Below are 16,132 nucleotides of genomic sequence, written 5' to 3'. Positions count from 1 at the left end.
CTTTCTACAAAGTTACTGACTTAGGATTTGAGATTCCCCACATCCATCAAAGAGGGTCTTTTGCAGGTACCGACTACTAGTCATCTTGGCTTACTAAGCACCATTAGCTACCAACTGTCAACCACCTGGGCTTTCCATATCAAGCCACTAAAAACCTTAGCTATGGAGAATGAATAAAATTGCTTGAACTTAAAGATTAACTGATTATCCAACATATTAGCTTTATTTTTAAGCATTTTGGATTTTAAGAACTCATCAATTAACGTCGTCTTTGAGAAATTAATAAAAAAGCCATCGGTTTCTAAAACTTGTCTTTGACATTTCTAGGCCATTTTATGACACACAACCAAGACATACCTGGGCCAGGATGCGAGACAAATCTACTCGTTACCATAGACACTTCTACCCAACCAGACCTTCAATAACTCACCAGTTAAGTGCAACTCCTTACTTAGGCCATGTTGGCTACCCAAGAGAAAAATCAAACCTTGTCACCCCAACAAGTCTTGACACCCTTAACAACATATAACTCTCTATTGCCACGACCACCAACCATAGCAGGTGCCTACAGACAATTACACTACCTAGAAAATACTAGGTAGAATGACATTTATGAGAATCCCTCAAGGGGTCGCTTGTGCCATTATGATACTCATATACATAGATGGTACTCTAATCATACTCCTTCTAACTATCATGAGATGAACACTAGTTACTGTAATCATCGTTTCATGCCAAACTCCTTGGGCTTCTAAAAGCCTACCAGATAAAGAATTGAGAGACAGTTTGTATACGAGTATACCTAGGAGAATGACAACAACCCTTATCAATGGAGGGGTTCTCTCTTGTCCAAACGAGTATTGAACACTCGACTCCCTAAGGACTACATTTTCATAAAAATAAGTCTGGACATCTATGATGATCTGGCCGACCCGAGGTAGCATGTATAGAATATACACAATAGCTAAAAGTTAGTCATCTAGGATAATGACTCAATGTGAAAAATACCCCCCACAACTTTTCAGGGGTATACGAGTGCATGGTACAATAATTTGGAGTCAATCTTTATTGAAGGGTTTAGTTACCTATATGCCAAGCTAGTGGCATGCTTCAGCATTAGTATACCTACCAAAAAAGTTTCACAAAACTATTTGGTGTTACCCAACAAGAGGACGAGTCTACACAAATATATTTGAAGAGGTTCAATGCGAAAGAATTATTTGAGCTAGTAGTTTTAAAGGCCTTGATAAGAGGGGGTAAGGGAGATGCCCTCCAGCAAAGACTTTATACCTTATCATACAGAAGTTTGCTCAAGGTGAAACAAGTCATGGAAAATCATGTACAGGTGAAAGAGGCTAGTTTGCTACGACATAGGCCTCCTAGTTTTTACAATGAGAATCAACATGAAAGACCTCTTAAGCAAAATCATTCTTCTAGTAAAAATAAAAGATCAAGGAAGAACTATAATGGATCAACCCTTAGGAATTTGGTGTACCTGAGGACTTATAACTCCCTTGAATGGAAATAGGATCACCCATTTAAAGTTATTATGGTAGTTAAAGCAAATACCTTTGCTCCACCTCTAAGACATGTTCCTTTTAAAAACCTCCCTTATACATATCCTTTAATTCACCTCAGGATGTATAATCATTAATAAGAATGTAAGTTTATTTTTGAAATAAAAATAACATATCTCTAACATATATTTTCAATCTAAATATCTTCAATGAAGGCTTCCAGACACTTTTCAAGAAAGGAATTTACTTGGTCTCCCTTATATAATAACATCATTTTCCATGAAAGGAATTGAAATAGTCTCCATAAGACAATGACCTTAACTCCAAGGGATGGATATGGGGTCTTCTTAGTGCAATAACATCATTCTCCAGGTGATGTCTATGGGCCTCTCACCAATTCGCTAAGGGTTGATCTCAGGTCCCTCATTATCCAGTGTAGTCTTGGACTGACACATTTTCTAGGTGATGCCTAAGAGCCAATCACCAATTCACTAAGGGTTGATCTCAGATCCCCCATCCTCTAGTATAGTCTTGGATTGACATATTCTCTAGGTGATGCCTAAGAGCCTCTCACCATCTCACCAAGGGTTGATCATGGATCCCTCATTCTCAAGTGCAATCTTGGACTAACACATTCTCTAAGTGATGCCTAAAAGCCTCTCCCCAATTCTTTAAGGGTTAATCTCAAATCCCTCATTCTTTAGTGGATTCTTGAATTGACACATTCTCTAGGTGATGCTTAAAGGCCTCTCACCAATTCACCAGGGGTTGATCTCGGATTCTCCATTCTCAAGTGAAGTCTCAGACTAGAACATTCTCTAGGTGATGTCAAAGTGTATCTCACCAACCATCTAGGTGGTGGCTCAGTGGTAAGAGCTTGGGACCAAGAGGTCTGCTCCCTCTGTGGTCTCAGGTTCAAGCCCTGTGGTTGCTCATATGATGGCCACTGGAGGCTTACATGGTCGTTAACTTCAGGGCCCGTGGGATTAGTCGAGGTACGCGCAAGCTGACCCGGACACCCACGTTAAACTTAAAAAAAAAAGTGTACTCACCAATTCACTAGGGATTGATTTTGAATCTCCCACCTTTTCAATATCATCTCGGACTGACATAACTTTCCAGTAGGGATCCTAGGCTTTATATTATCTTCATGAATGATTTTTAATCTCCTACTCTTAGGTACATCTCTTCACTACGAGGCTCTCACGTCCCATTACATCGCTAGGAAGGCCACATGTTACCCACTCTTAGAAAATAACCATCTCTAGTTGTACGTCCTATAACAATACTCTAGGGAAATCACATACCTCTTATACTCTCCACTAGGGGACTCCCAAGCCCCCACACCATTACTAGGGAGGCTACTAACCTCCTACTCTTCGGTGAGATCTTTTTTCAATTAAGAGTTCTCATGTCATCCTAAAGAGATCACATATCTTCCACACTTCAATGCGACTAATCTTCAAGGGATGAACTTTGTCTTCCTGGTGTAATAGCACCACCCTCTAAGGGTCCATCCCTTCCACCCCTTAGAAATCTTTCTAAGTATGGGCATTGACATGGATTCGTCCCTTTCGCCCCTTATAAAGTTTTCTACATATGAGTATCGACATAGGTCTATTCCCCTAACCACTTAGAAATTGTTTTAAGTATGGGCTCCTCCTCCATAGGTTTCCCCTCTGCCCTTTAGAATTTTTTATTAAGTATGAGTGTCGATATGAGTTCATTCCCCTTTACCTCTTAGAAAATTTTCTAAGTATAGACTCACTCTCCATGGGTTTTTCTTCGCCACTTAGAAATTTTATAAGTATGAGTTTCTCCATGGACCCCCTTTACATACTTAGAAATTTTATTTTCAACCATGGTACATGCCGCTACACACATGCTCTCTGGTATATTACCTGGGTTTTCACTTCTCTTTTCATACGAAGAAAACTCGAAAAAACTCGTTATACCATCATTTTTACAAGTCTTTGCATATCAATATCACAAAGACTTGGGGCTACTAACAAATCTAAATTTAACGGGCCCAAAAAACATCCTAAAGGCCAAAAACTTCCTGTGGGCTCGGGCTACCAAGCCCCAGCTCAACTAATACCAAGGTGCATAGGCTTAGGCATGGTAGCCCGAGCCAATGCCAGGTACACACCTATCAAGGCGTACCATCAAGCCTAGCACTCTTGGTGTTGGGCATGTACCCCAACACCTATATAGGCTCGGGCTACCTTTCCCGAATCTAACGTGCTTAGGTTCAAGCAACATTTCTGAACACATTTTTCATAACTAATGGGCTCAAACACCTTTTTCTTCCTTGAAAATTTTTCTAGGACTCCACACGGGTAGCTCAATATTTTATATTGATCAAATACGTATTGTTTTAAGTAGAATACAACTCAAAATATCACAACGATGAAATTAAACTTTAGCCTCTTCCCTAAAAAAAAAAGATAGGACTCGCGGGCTATAAATATACCATGAATCCTTCAAACTCAAGTTCATAATCTATTTATTATTAGCATTTTCAGCATACATATTTTTAGAGTTTATCTATTTAAAATATCATTGTATTTTCTCTTTACAAAGTTACTGATTTAAGCATCTAAGAGTCCCCATATTCATTAAAAAAAAAAACATTTTACTAGTACAACCTACCAGACACATTGGCATATTAGGAAACATCAGTTACCCAACTACTAACCACCTGGGTTTTTCATATCAATTCACTAGATATCTTAGCTAGGGATAATGAATCGTATTATTTAAACTAAAAGACTAACTAATTATCTAACATAACTTTATTCCTAAACATCTTGAATTTTAAGACGTGATCAATAATCTAATACATAATATTTGTTTAATTACTAGATCAAGATATATTCAACACAATTTCATTATTTTTCAACTTGTATTGTACTTGTGCAACCATTGCTATATTGTATTTTCCAAGTATCTTAGGGTGATAATTGTTTTTTTATTATTATTATTATAAAAATCATTGAAACTCAAGGTTTGACCCAAACACATGGTGAATCAAGAGTATGGTCATAGGCCCATCAGTTCATACTTCAAAGACAATAATAAAATAACCTAGAGAAAATAAAAAAAAATCAATATTTTATCTTATATCTCCGGAACAAAACATTTTGTATACTTTCAATCAGTTCACATAATTGTTTTGTACCTAATATTTTCTTTTTCTTTCCATTCTCAATATATATATAAAAAAAGGGAAAATGATTAAACAAATTGAAAAATAATTTCTAGTTGAATTTCTTGTAAATTATACCTACCTAAAACAAAAACAATGTTTCCGTGTAAAAATGGTAAAATTGTAGATTTTGTTATTTTTTTACCGTAGCGGTAGCAAAATTATATATATATATATATATATATATATATATATAGATAACAAGTTTTTGTTATATTCTTTTCTCTTTATACTTGACTTTTTTTTATCATTTTAAACTTGGTTTATTTATTATCATTTTTTATCTTTATTTTATTTGTAATATTTTTTTAGTTTTTTTTCTTTATATTTTTTTTAAAAAAATATTATTTTTTATCTTTTACACTTTGAATATTTATTACTCTACACTTAATCTTTTTATATCATTTTTATATCTTATCTTTATTCTTTTGTAGTTTTTTTTGTTTTTTTTCTTCACTTCTCTTATTGAAAAATTATTATACAGAAACTAAGAAAATAATATTTTATTATAGCAATTGCAATATTATTTTATTTTTCTGCTACTTTTAAAAATTAACTTGAAAACTTTCAAATTTTTATTAATATATATAATCTTTATTATAATTTATTATATGTAAGTATTGACTTTTTTATGCATGATTATATCTTTTACTCGATGTCAAAAAAACATATTAATAACAATTACATATTAATTCTTTTACCTTAAAAGAAAATTATTTAATCTGCAACAAGACAAATTGAATAAACATGTTAACATTTTATTTTTTATATTTATTAGCACAAATAATTCTCAATATATTTAATTAAATAGACTTTTTTATTCAAAATTAAAATAAAAAACACTTGAAAAGTTAGAATATTTATTTATTTTTTTACAACAAAAAAATTATCCAACTTTATATCTCATACAGTTACCTTTTTCTGTTTTCTTTCTTTTTCTGAAATTTTCTTTTTCACCGAAGAACCCATCACTAGGGCAAACTGTCTCTGACCAAAAACCCTTTTTTGAAAAAAAATAAAAATTCCTTCTCTCTGGACGGACCTTGTCTGTAGCTGTTAAGAAGTCTAATATTTAACAGCAGTGACTGTCCTTTTCACGGCAAGTGCATGAACATTTTGATCCCGTTTTGCCTCCATCCTTTAATCATGACCCAACTTATTGAACACTAATCATAAAACTCTCTTCTTCTTCTTTTAACTTCCTCGTTACCCTCCTTTTCTGCCATCCTCTAGTTGGTTTTCGGGGTGTATTTTCTTTGGAAACACCTTCATCATAGTCACACCAAAACTCCTGTGTAACAAAATGAAATAGATGCTGTGTCAAAAAGTCCCAACTTTCATTTTGCAACTACACTTCGCAAGGTTTGGCTGGCTTCCTCCTCTTAGCATCCGGGGTATTGTGTGAAGAATTTGCACATGGCCCAACATCACTGTTATAGCTCAAGCAAGCAGCATCCAATACCCCAATGGGACTTTGGGGCGCTGATAGGAGTGAGGCACTTGGGCCCTTGCTTGACAGATTCACCAAACAATGACAAATCATGAATCAGTTGAAAACACTTGAGCACTCTCTCCTGCAAATATATATATATATATATATATATATATAACAAAACGATTAGAACGTAATCAGTAGATAATATATTGGACGTCTCAGTTGATTAAAACATGGCAAGTAATCAAATTCAAAATGATATAACCAAAAAAGAGTCATCATTTATGTCCCTTTACTGGTTTTGGACCACAAGGCACCATCTTAACCTTTTGTACAGGTTGAGCAAGTACAGAAATTGCTTGCTCAACGTCCACCGTTTTGGTTTCCCCCACAACAGCTATTGACACTGCTGCTGCAATCTCAGAAGGCCTGAATTCCATGAAGTAAATCCCTGTATTAAATTCCCACCCACCAAAAACATCAGACACCATCTCTCAAATATCTTCATCATAACTGTTTCAACTTCGGGGAGAAATTTTTGTAGATAGTACATTGCCAATGTGTGCATGAGAGAGAGAGAAATGGACCTTTAATTGTGCTCAGTATGAGAAGGATTGATTGTAAGATTAAAGACCTAGGTGGGGTTTGATCATTAATGATCTTGCCAAGGAAATAGTCTATGAAGGAGAAAGGAGTAATTGCATGCATCCTCCAATCCAATGTGCTCAGTACAAGAAGCTCCATCCTTTGTATAGTTCTTGCTTCAAATACAAATCTTGATTCACCCACCTATTATATCAGAATCCTTAAATTTATTAGATGAACTCAACGGGTGATACAAACAGAAATTCTGATTAAAGACCTGTAGATCTAGAGACAGTGGAACTTCAGTCTCCTCCATTTTGGCCGCAAGAGATAAACAAGCCACGCCCAATAACTGCATCATCCAAGCGTTACCCTTCTGCAGATCACATACAGCAAGAGTAAATTTAATACGACCAGAATGGAATTAGGTCAGTAAACCATTAAACGTTAAAGATTGTAAGAGAGATGCCAAACAATAACGCCATCATTGGTTGGTTTCAACTTACAGGTAATTCATAGGCAGACAGAAACCTATCCAAGTAGTTTACCGATAAATACGCACAAAGTGGTCCAAAACCAAAGTGGGCATTAACCTGTTGAGCAACAAGGCCATTAGTATTGACCATCAACAAAAGCTCAATTGTGGAATCGTGTAACAAAAAAGAAACTACCACCTCATAAACAATAAACAGCACTCGTGCGAGGCTGATCAAAGGAAAGGAACAGGGAAGGGAAGACAAAAACAAATGCACAAAAAAATCTTCGAGGAAATATAGAGAAAAAGAAGGGAACCCACCAAACCCACTTCAGATTGAGTGGATGGATGTGGAAAATGAACATCAAACAAAAAGAACAAAACCGCAACCCATTTCATCAAACACCTCAAAGTCACGTACGACACCGATATTGAAGAGCGGTCACACAACACTAGAACAAAAGGCTTTACATTAATCAAAATATATAGAAAATGCAAATACATCCCCAGTGAATGGAAAATATACCAATCCAAAAAATGAAAAGAAGTCCTATACACCCGCACTGAAAAACAAAACCCCCTTTCAGAGAACCAAATCTCATATATTCGAGAAACCAATCAAGCAAAATCATCATTTAAGAACATCTAATATAACATCAAACTGCAGCGAAAAAATAAAAAGAAAGAGAAAAGAACCCACCTTTGCAATCCAATCAACAGCCTCTTTTCTAGCCCCCAAGCCCAAGTCCCCATTTCTCAGTCTCTTCAAGTAATCACCACTAGGCAAATGCTGACACTCCTTTTCAACCATCAAAACCAAACACTCTTCACTCTGCATTGGCAACCACCAACCACTATTTTGATTCTGGATTTGATGATTCCCGTGATGCCACGTGGCCTCCAACTCCTCCACGGTAGCATCGTAGCAATCGTTATCATCAAAAATATTATTATTATCTTCAGCACATAGAAGGCTTGAAACTGTACAATCAAAACTTGGTGCCATATTTAATGCTACCTCTCCAAAAACTCACTCTTTTATCTTTCTGAGGTGTGCATCTAAGCATTAAAGTTCATTAAACAGCAAACGGGGGGAATCAACGCAGATTTTTGTGTGTTTATATAGATTTTAGATGTGTTTTAGAAGAAAGAAGTGATTTTTGGATCAAAGAATGGAAGAACAAAGACTGGTGTTTTACAAAAGAACAAAAATTCGAAACCTATATAGATGAAGTGTCCATCAGCTTATCACTCTCTCACTCACTATCTATCGAAGCTGGGGGCTGAAAAGACTGCTACTCCGAGCAGGGGTTTGTGAAGGGGGAAATGTGTGCCTCTTTTTAGGGTAAAAGGCAGATAGAGAGAGCAGGAGAGGGGGCAATATAGACACAAGGATCACAGAGAGAGAAATGGAATGGGATAGGAATAGGAATAGCAAAACAGAACACAAAACAAGGACATTTACAAGATTTTGTAGGGATTTATTGCATGTGCACGGACAGTTCTTTAACAACTGGCACGGGAGAGTAAGGTAACGTTTGGCAACTTTGTCAAAAGTTTAATTTTTGAAGAAAAAAAATTAATTTTTTTAATTTGTTTAATTATTTTGATGTATTTATATAAAAAATAATTTTAAAATTAATAAAAAAATTTGCATTTTAATGCATTTCAAATTTAAAAACACTTTAAAATATAATCAATACCAAATTACCAAACACTATTTAAATGGAATTTAAAGGTTTTCATTGATATAGATAGGTATTGTTTTAGCTTATAATTATATTAATTTAATTTTTAATATTTTGTAAAATATAAATCTAATTTTTTTAATATGTTTTTTAAATTCAAGGGGGTTGAATAATTAAGTTGGGTGAAATGTTTTATGAATATTAAATATATTCATAAGATGAAATAATTTTTTTATGAATATTATATATATTCATAAGTTCAAAGTAATTTGCTAATTTTCATGGTTCCATGTTTGGAAGCAGATCTATAATATAAATTGTAGATATCATGATACCTTAATATTATGTTTAATTTTCATATCTTATACTACCATTAAATTATAATTGCTTTTTACATTCCCTCCAACAAGGAGATAAAAAAAATTGTTATGTTAAATAAATCTAATAACAAGATTATTAACAAGAACTTTCAAACGAAATATTTCTTAATAAAATAAAAATAAATATTCAATTCATAAACTATCAAATATAAAAACAAAATGAGTTATGCGAGTTGGGTCGAGTTGATCTAGTGTTAGGTGTCAAAAATCTCGACTCACCACCCAACTTATGATATTTTATTTCTTAGATTTTTTAACTCATTATCATATATGATATGATATGATATTAAACTTTGATGGGTAATATCAGATCAAATAAATACAAATATTAGAGAAGAATCAGGTTTTTTTTAACACCCATGTGGAAACTAAAGATGGGAATATTTTTCATTTTAGACCTTTTGTGCCACCAATGGTAACTTTTTCGCTTCCTGTGTAATATTTATTACAATTTTTACAGTGTTTTTCTCATTTATCTCCAAATCCTCAGACAATCTGATGATCCAAATACCAAATAAGTGACACTAATAATATTGTAGCTGTAATTAATTCTCTCAGAATCCAAAATAAACTGGACAATAGAGTTAAAGAGTGTTGTTAAGATGACGGGCTTTAATTGAGAATTGAGTTAAGAGAGGAATCACGTGTTTCAATTATATTGAATTTAGTTTAGGCATAGAATAAGATATCGTATTGATTCGCAAGATATTATTTCTTACAATTAAGAGAAAAGTTTTTTAAGTTGTTTGAATTTTAATGTGATGTGTGGGGCTCGACTTTAGTGGAAGTTAAATTTATTAAGGGAAGTTTCCTTTTTTGAGGAATCAAATGTTGAATTTTTTTGTGTAATCAAAACAACGCGTCTCCTATTTTTTGGGACTAATATCAATTTTTTTCTATTAATTAGAGATAAATAAATAAAAAATATAAAAACTAAAACATTATGATAATTAATGGCAATAAAAAGAATAAATTTAGGAGAAAACATGTAGTAAAGGTAACCTTTCATAATATTTTTTTTATAAAAAGGATGGTGTAAGAGTGACGTTGTTCTTCATTTAAGCGTAATTAACCCCTTACTTGAATTTCCAGAACCGGTGCTAATTTTTAACATCTCTAGTTTCCTCTAATTAATAGTTGGCAACTCCAATTATCCACAATATATTTTTGGCCCCTGTTGCGACGTCCACCAAGGTATGACACAACTGATTGGGTTTGAGTGCATATGAGAAAAGAAAGATTTCCAGCCCATAGGAGATCTAAGTTCCAGCCTCAGGGAGATGGTTCATTCCATGTTCTTGAAAGGATCAAAGACAATGCCTATAAAATGGATCTTTCATGTGAGTATGGTGTAAATACTACTTTTAATATTTCTAATCTTTCTCTATTTGATGTAGGTGATGATTTGACATCAAATCCTTTTTTAGGAAAGGGGGATGATGATAATCAATTATCTACACCAAAGGATCCATTAGAGGTGTCAATTGGGCTGATTATAAGGTTAATGGCCAGGAAGCCTAAAAAGACATTCAATGAGTTAATTCAGAATATTTGGGCTAAGAGAAGCTTCAAGACTTCTATAAATGATGATTAGACCTTAATTAATTTAATCCATGCAAATAAAGGAGCTCATTTATAGGTTTAAGACATTCAACAATTTAGACTAAAATAGGGAGAGACAACAACTTGTGTTTCCATATGAATTATGGATTCCATATAATATTAGGATACCTTATTCTACAAGGATAGATAGAAAAAAACTTGGGAGTTAATTATTTTGCAAAGTTTCTATATATACTAAGCAAGGAGACAAATCAATAACCTTTTGTTTTATTTCAAGGACATCTAAGTCAGCTACATATCATATGTGAAGCCTGAGAATAAAGTATACAAAAAAAGGAGGGAGTTTATAATAATTAAAAATTTTTGTTATAAAACAAAAAAAAGGGGGCTAAAATTAAAAAAAAAAAAAGGGAGAAAGATGGGGCCAAAATAGAATTAAGAAGAGATGGGACTATAAATACCCATTCCTTCTCTCATTCATGACCGGGGAGGTAACAAAAAGAAAAGGGAGGGAAAATTTTCAGATTTTCCTTCACCAAGCCTAAGAGAAAACACCTAAATTTCTATACCTGCACAAACCTTAGAATTTCTACGTGGGAAGACAAACTTGGGCAGGAGATTTGCAAGAAGAAAAGTGACGAAATTGCTAAGAGAAGAGGGAGTGGGAGGCCGGCTGCTTGTAGAGAAGAAAGGGGTTAGGAAACTTTAATCAAATTAGAAATCAAACCTAAATTTCCTCTAGGTATGAAGTTCTAAACCAATTGGGAAAGCCAAATTAAATTCATGCAAGAATTGTGCATTAATTTGAAGTTTGAAAGATTAGGGTCCTTGAGTAAAATTTAGGAAAATATGGAATTGATTAGAACTAAATGAGTTGAGCAACATAGGTTGCCTAACAAGGATGGAATTATGCAAAGAATATTTCAACAAAATCAAAGACTAAGTGGAAATAGTGGCCGGCCATGGGGTTGTAAGGAAAGAAGGGAAATTTTGATAGTTTGCGTTGTTTTCCTTATTGCAAAATTGAAACAGTTTTCAGGAGGTGAACAATAAGGAAATGTGGTGATTGTGTATGTGTGTGTGTGTGTGTGTGTGTATAAAGAGAAGGAACAGATTTAAGGACCGACCACTGGAGGGGAAGAAAAACAGAGGAGGAGAACATATGACTCCCCTGTTAATTAATAAGATGTGTTGATGTAGTGTAGTTACAAATTGTAACTTGTAAGGGAGAGGAACCTACGTTCCAGGTTATCATGCATAAGGTGAAACATGGCTGTAATTGATGGGGAAGTAGGATTGGAGATAAAAATTGTAGATACCTTCTCCATTGATAAAATAGGGCAAGTTCGTTGCCCTGGTTCCTGAAGGAATTTGGACCTGAAGATGATAGAATCTAGGGAGGGTCAATCATAGAAGTTGTAGCTGGGAGTGTTAGCTTTCCAACGAGTCTGACTCCGCCTAATTTGGAGTCCTGGAACTCTAGATACAAATAAAAATATGAGAAGAGGTCAAGCTGCCACCCCTGTTGGCAGTTTCGGCCAAGTCGATAAAACGACAAAATTTAGTCGTATTAAGGGTCTAATTTGTTTTCTCGCTCTTCGTAAAGTGTGTCTTGATCTTCAAAAAAAAAGAGAATAAATTGTGATCAAAATTGAATTCATGATGTCCACTTGGACTACTAATGAGTTGAAAATGTTAAAGGATAATAATGAGGAATGTAAGTGAGAAAGAAAATATTGGTAAAAGAGAAATGAATATTATTGCCATTGTTGCTGTTGTGTTGTGATATGTGGACTATATGGAATAATGATGGGTGTTTGTGGTTTCAGGAGGAACCGCGGGAAAAGTACAGCAACAAAAAGGAAACGCAAGTTGAGCGTCTACAGCAGGTAGGTACTCGGTACCTATATCTCCTCTAGTTAATAATTATTTTAACTAACTATTGAACTATAAAAATTTGATGCTTATTGATGAGGAAAATAAAAGGGGGAAAGAAAAGGTTAAATGATGGGAAAATAGAAACGGAGGACTAAATTTAAATTATGGGTTCTTTTGGAGGAAATGAACAGTAACAACGAATTTTGGTAATGACTGTTTCTCGAATTTGATTAGCCTGTCCTTGATATGGGAGGCTAATGATGTTAGCCAAGCTGGTTAATATCGGCATTACCGGTACGTGGGAGGAGAAATATAAAATTTGATTAACTATTCGGGTTCAGAATAGTTAATGATATCGGCGAGTGACGTTGATATCAGCAAAATTTATAAACTTGATTAACTATTCGAGGTTCAGAATAGTTAATGATATCGGTGGGTGACGTCGATATAGGCAAAACTTATAGACTTGATTAGCTTTCCGAGGTGAAAGCTAATGATGTCAAGAATCCTTGACATCGGCATACCCGAGGACCTCTCAAGATAGCATAGAACATTGATTAACTATTTCGGTCCAAAAATAGTTAATGATACCAACGGTCGTATTAGTGTCGGCATTTTCATGAATCTGATTAGTTGACCTCAGGATGGGCAACTAAAAACACTAATGGAGGTCATTAGTGTCGGTAGTAGTCTTCCTAATGTGGGGAGAAGTAGTTAAAGGAAATAAATTGGATATTCTTTCGTGAATTGTTTGTATTTTAGTTATTTTTAATTGTATGGAAAATTTATGTTTTGCAGGTCCCTCCCATTCACTTCAGGAGTAGAATTTAGGTTCTTTATCCCTTTTGTATAAGTTAGGAACTCAAGGATTTTTTCATGTAATTTTGTTATGCAGTAAACATGTAACCTGAATAGAATAGTATACTCCTTATATTATTTTGTTTTTGGAATATTAATGTATTAATCTATACTTAGAAAAATTATAGCATAATAGCTTATGTTCATGATGCTAAACTGTGTTGTGCTTATATATGAAATTTCAGTGCTTTGATGGTTCTCTTAATTACTAACTTATGCATGTGATATGAGATGGAGATTGAGAATGAAGATTTGTCCTAAGTATATTCTTGAATAAATTAAATGATTGAATGTACCAATTATGGATGTGATATGGGTGGGATGTGATTATAATTATGTGCAGGATAAATTGTCGATAACTTGGGATCTCCCGGTATAGGGGAGACTCTGCCGAAATTTCATTAGAAATTTCGGTGAACTTAACAACAACAAAAATTGCTCCATTTACCCTTTATGTGGGAGTTAAACGAATATATTGATTGAATTTTTTGAGGTTGTTACATCATAATTCACTAGGGGATGCAAAAGTTAGCTACATTCTCTATTTAAATAAGGCTGATTGTTTTTGCCTTCCTTTTAGGAATTTCGATAAATTTTAGTCTTTTGTTTCCGACTTGGATTTGGTTTATTTTGCATACTTTAGGTTATTTTTAATTGGGTTTTGATGCCAGTTCATTAGGGTTTGATTATCATTTAACTATAAATACTCTCTTTTGAGGGTTAGACGATTCAAACTTTAATTTTGTCAATTATTATTATGTGTTAGGTTTTACTTATACTTTTGGTTTTTTAATGAACTTTTCTTGGACTTATCAAAGATTAACTATCTTTGTGGCATTTTTCCTTTAAAATTCCAATTCATGATTCATTATAATCATAGGGTTGGGGTCTTTTTCATCCAATAACATCGGTGCCTTGATTCAGATAATCATTATGTTAGGTTCTTTATCGTAATCTGGTTTTAGCTTTCTTGAGTTACTTATTTCTTGCATGTGGGTTCAAGGATTCCTACCCTTCGGGTTCACATTAAAACTACAACTAGTTTAGGAGTGATTTATTATTATTATTATTAAAAATAAGAGAGATCAGATTTTATCGAGGCAAATGTTTTAGGAGGGTTGTGGTTTGAAATGTACATTTTAAAGTAGAAAAATAGATTGTCTTAACATAATACTTACAAATTCAAGCCTCGTGGTTTAAAAGGGAAATAAAGGAAGAAAGTTTTGAACAAAAGTATTTATATACATTATTGATAAATTCAAGTTACATCTAATTTCTTCGTGTAATAAGAAATTAGAAATGTGATGTTGATAATGCTTGTAAAATATATTACATGACTAACTTCTTAATAGATATTGTGATACAAATCAGTGAGCATCACTAAAGAAATCATTAAAGGTACCAATTGGACCTATTACAATGTTTGAAACTACAAGAATCCAAGAGGAATTGTTTGGTTTGATTCTGGATGTTTAGGATAACAAGTTGCAAATCTATCATACTAGATCATCGTGTATTGTTTACTATTATGGAAAAAGTGCACTCTGGAATATGTGGATCCTATCTAGCTGGGACTAAAATGATACATGTAATACCAAGAAGGGGATATTATTTGCCTAAAATTATGGATGATTGCAATGCCTATACGAAAAGGTGTAGCCCAGGTCGAGGTGATAAAATTTATCAAACATTATATTGTGGTAAGGTTTGGAATTCCAAAGCCCATCATTGTAGATAATGTCATGGTATTCACAGGGGTAAAAATGGGACGATTCACTTAACAGATTGAAATTGCTCTAGTTAATTCAACCCCATATTATGCTCAAGTGGACAAGTAGAGTCGACAAATAAGATTTTAAAACTAAATTTATAGAAGATGATTACTAACAATCCTAAAAAGTGTCATGAATTGTTGGTGGATGTATTTTGGGCTTATAGAACATCATTTAGGGCTGCAATATGAGGAACACCTCACGCTTTAATGTTTGTCCATGAAGCAATATTAGCTTGTGAAGTGAATATTAAGTCTTTAAAAGTAGCTTACCAAAACCAATGATCAGGAATTCAATACCAAGACACAATGATACAAGAGTTAAAGGATCTGAAAGAGAAAAACATTTATGCCTTGAACAAGTTGCAGGCACAAAAGCTACAAGTTTAAAAGGCATACAATAAAAAGAAAAAAGAAGTAACGAGAACTCATGCAAGGGGATCTAAGGGATCTAGTTAGGAAAGTAATTTCTCCCTTGGAATAAAGAATAGGCAATTTAAAAAATGATCCCTAACTTGGGAGAGACCTTTCAGAGTAAGTGAAACTTACTTTGGAAATGTTTATTTGTTAGAAAGTATAGATGGTGAGATACATTAAAAAACTATTAATGGAAAGTATCTCAAAAAGTATACAACATTCATGTGAGAAACCAATAAAGAGATATTAAAATATTAATATCCTAAAATGTAGGAGCATTTTCTCCAACATTTTACAATATTCTAACATAATGTATCATGTAAACCCACCATAAACCCATTGATTTCAAGATATAAA

General features: G+C 33.8%; 1 pseudogene; it reads right to left on the bottom strand.

The window, feature by feature from the left end:
- Window positions 1–5,523: 5,523 nt before the first annotated feature.
- On the bottom strand, window positions 5,524–8,670 carry LOC7486560 (cyclin-D4-1-like; annotated as a pseudogene).
- Between the last annotated feature and the right edge of the window lie 7,462 nt (window positions 8,671–16,132).

Source organism: Populus trichocarpa, chromosome 5 (assembly GCF_000002775.5).
Source record: "Populus trichocarpa isolate Nisqually-1 chromosome 5, P.trichocarpa_v4.1, whole genome shotgun sequence".
Taxonomy (NCBI): Eukaryota; Viridiplantae; Streptophyta; class Magnoliopsida; order Malpighiales; family Salicaceae; genus Populus; species Populus trichocarpa.
This window is presented reverse-complemented; position numbering and strand designations above follow the sequence as displayed.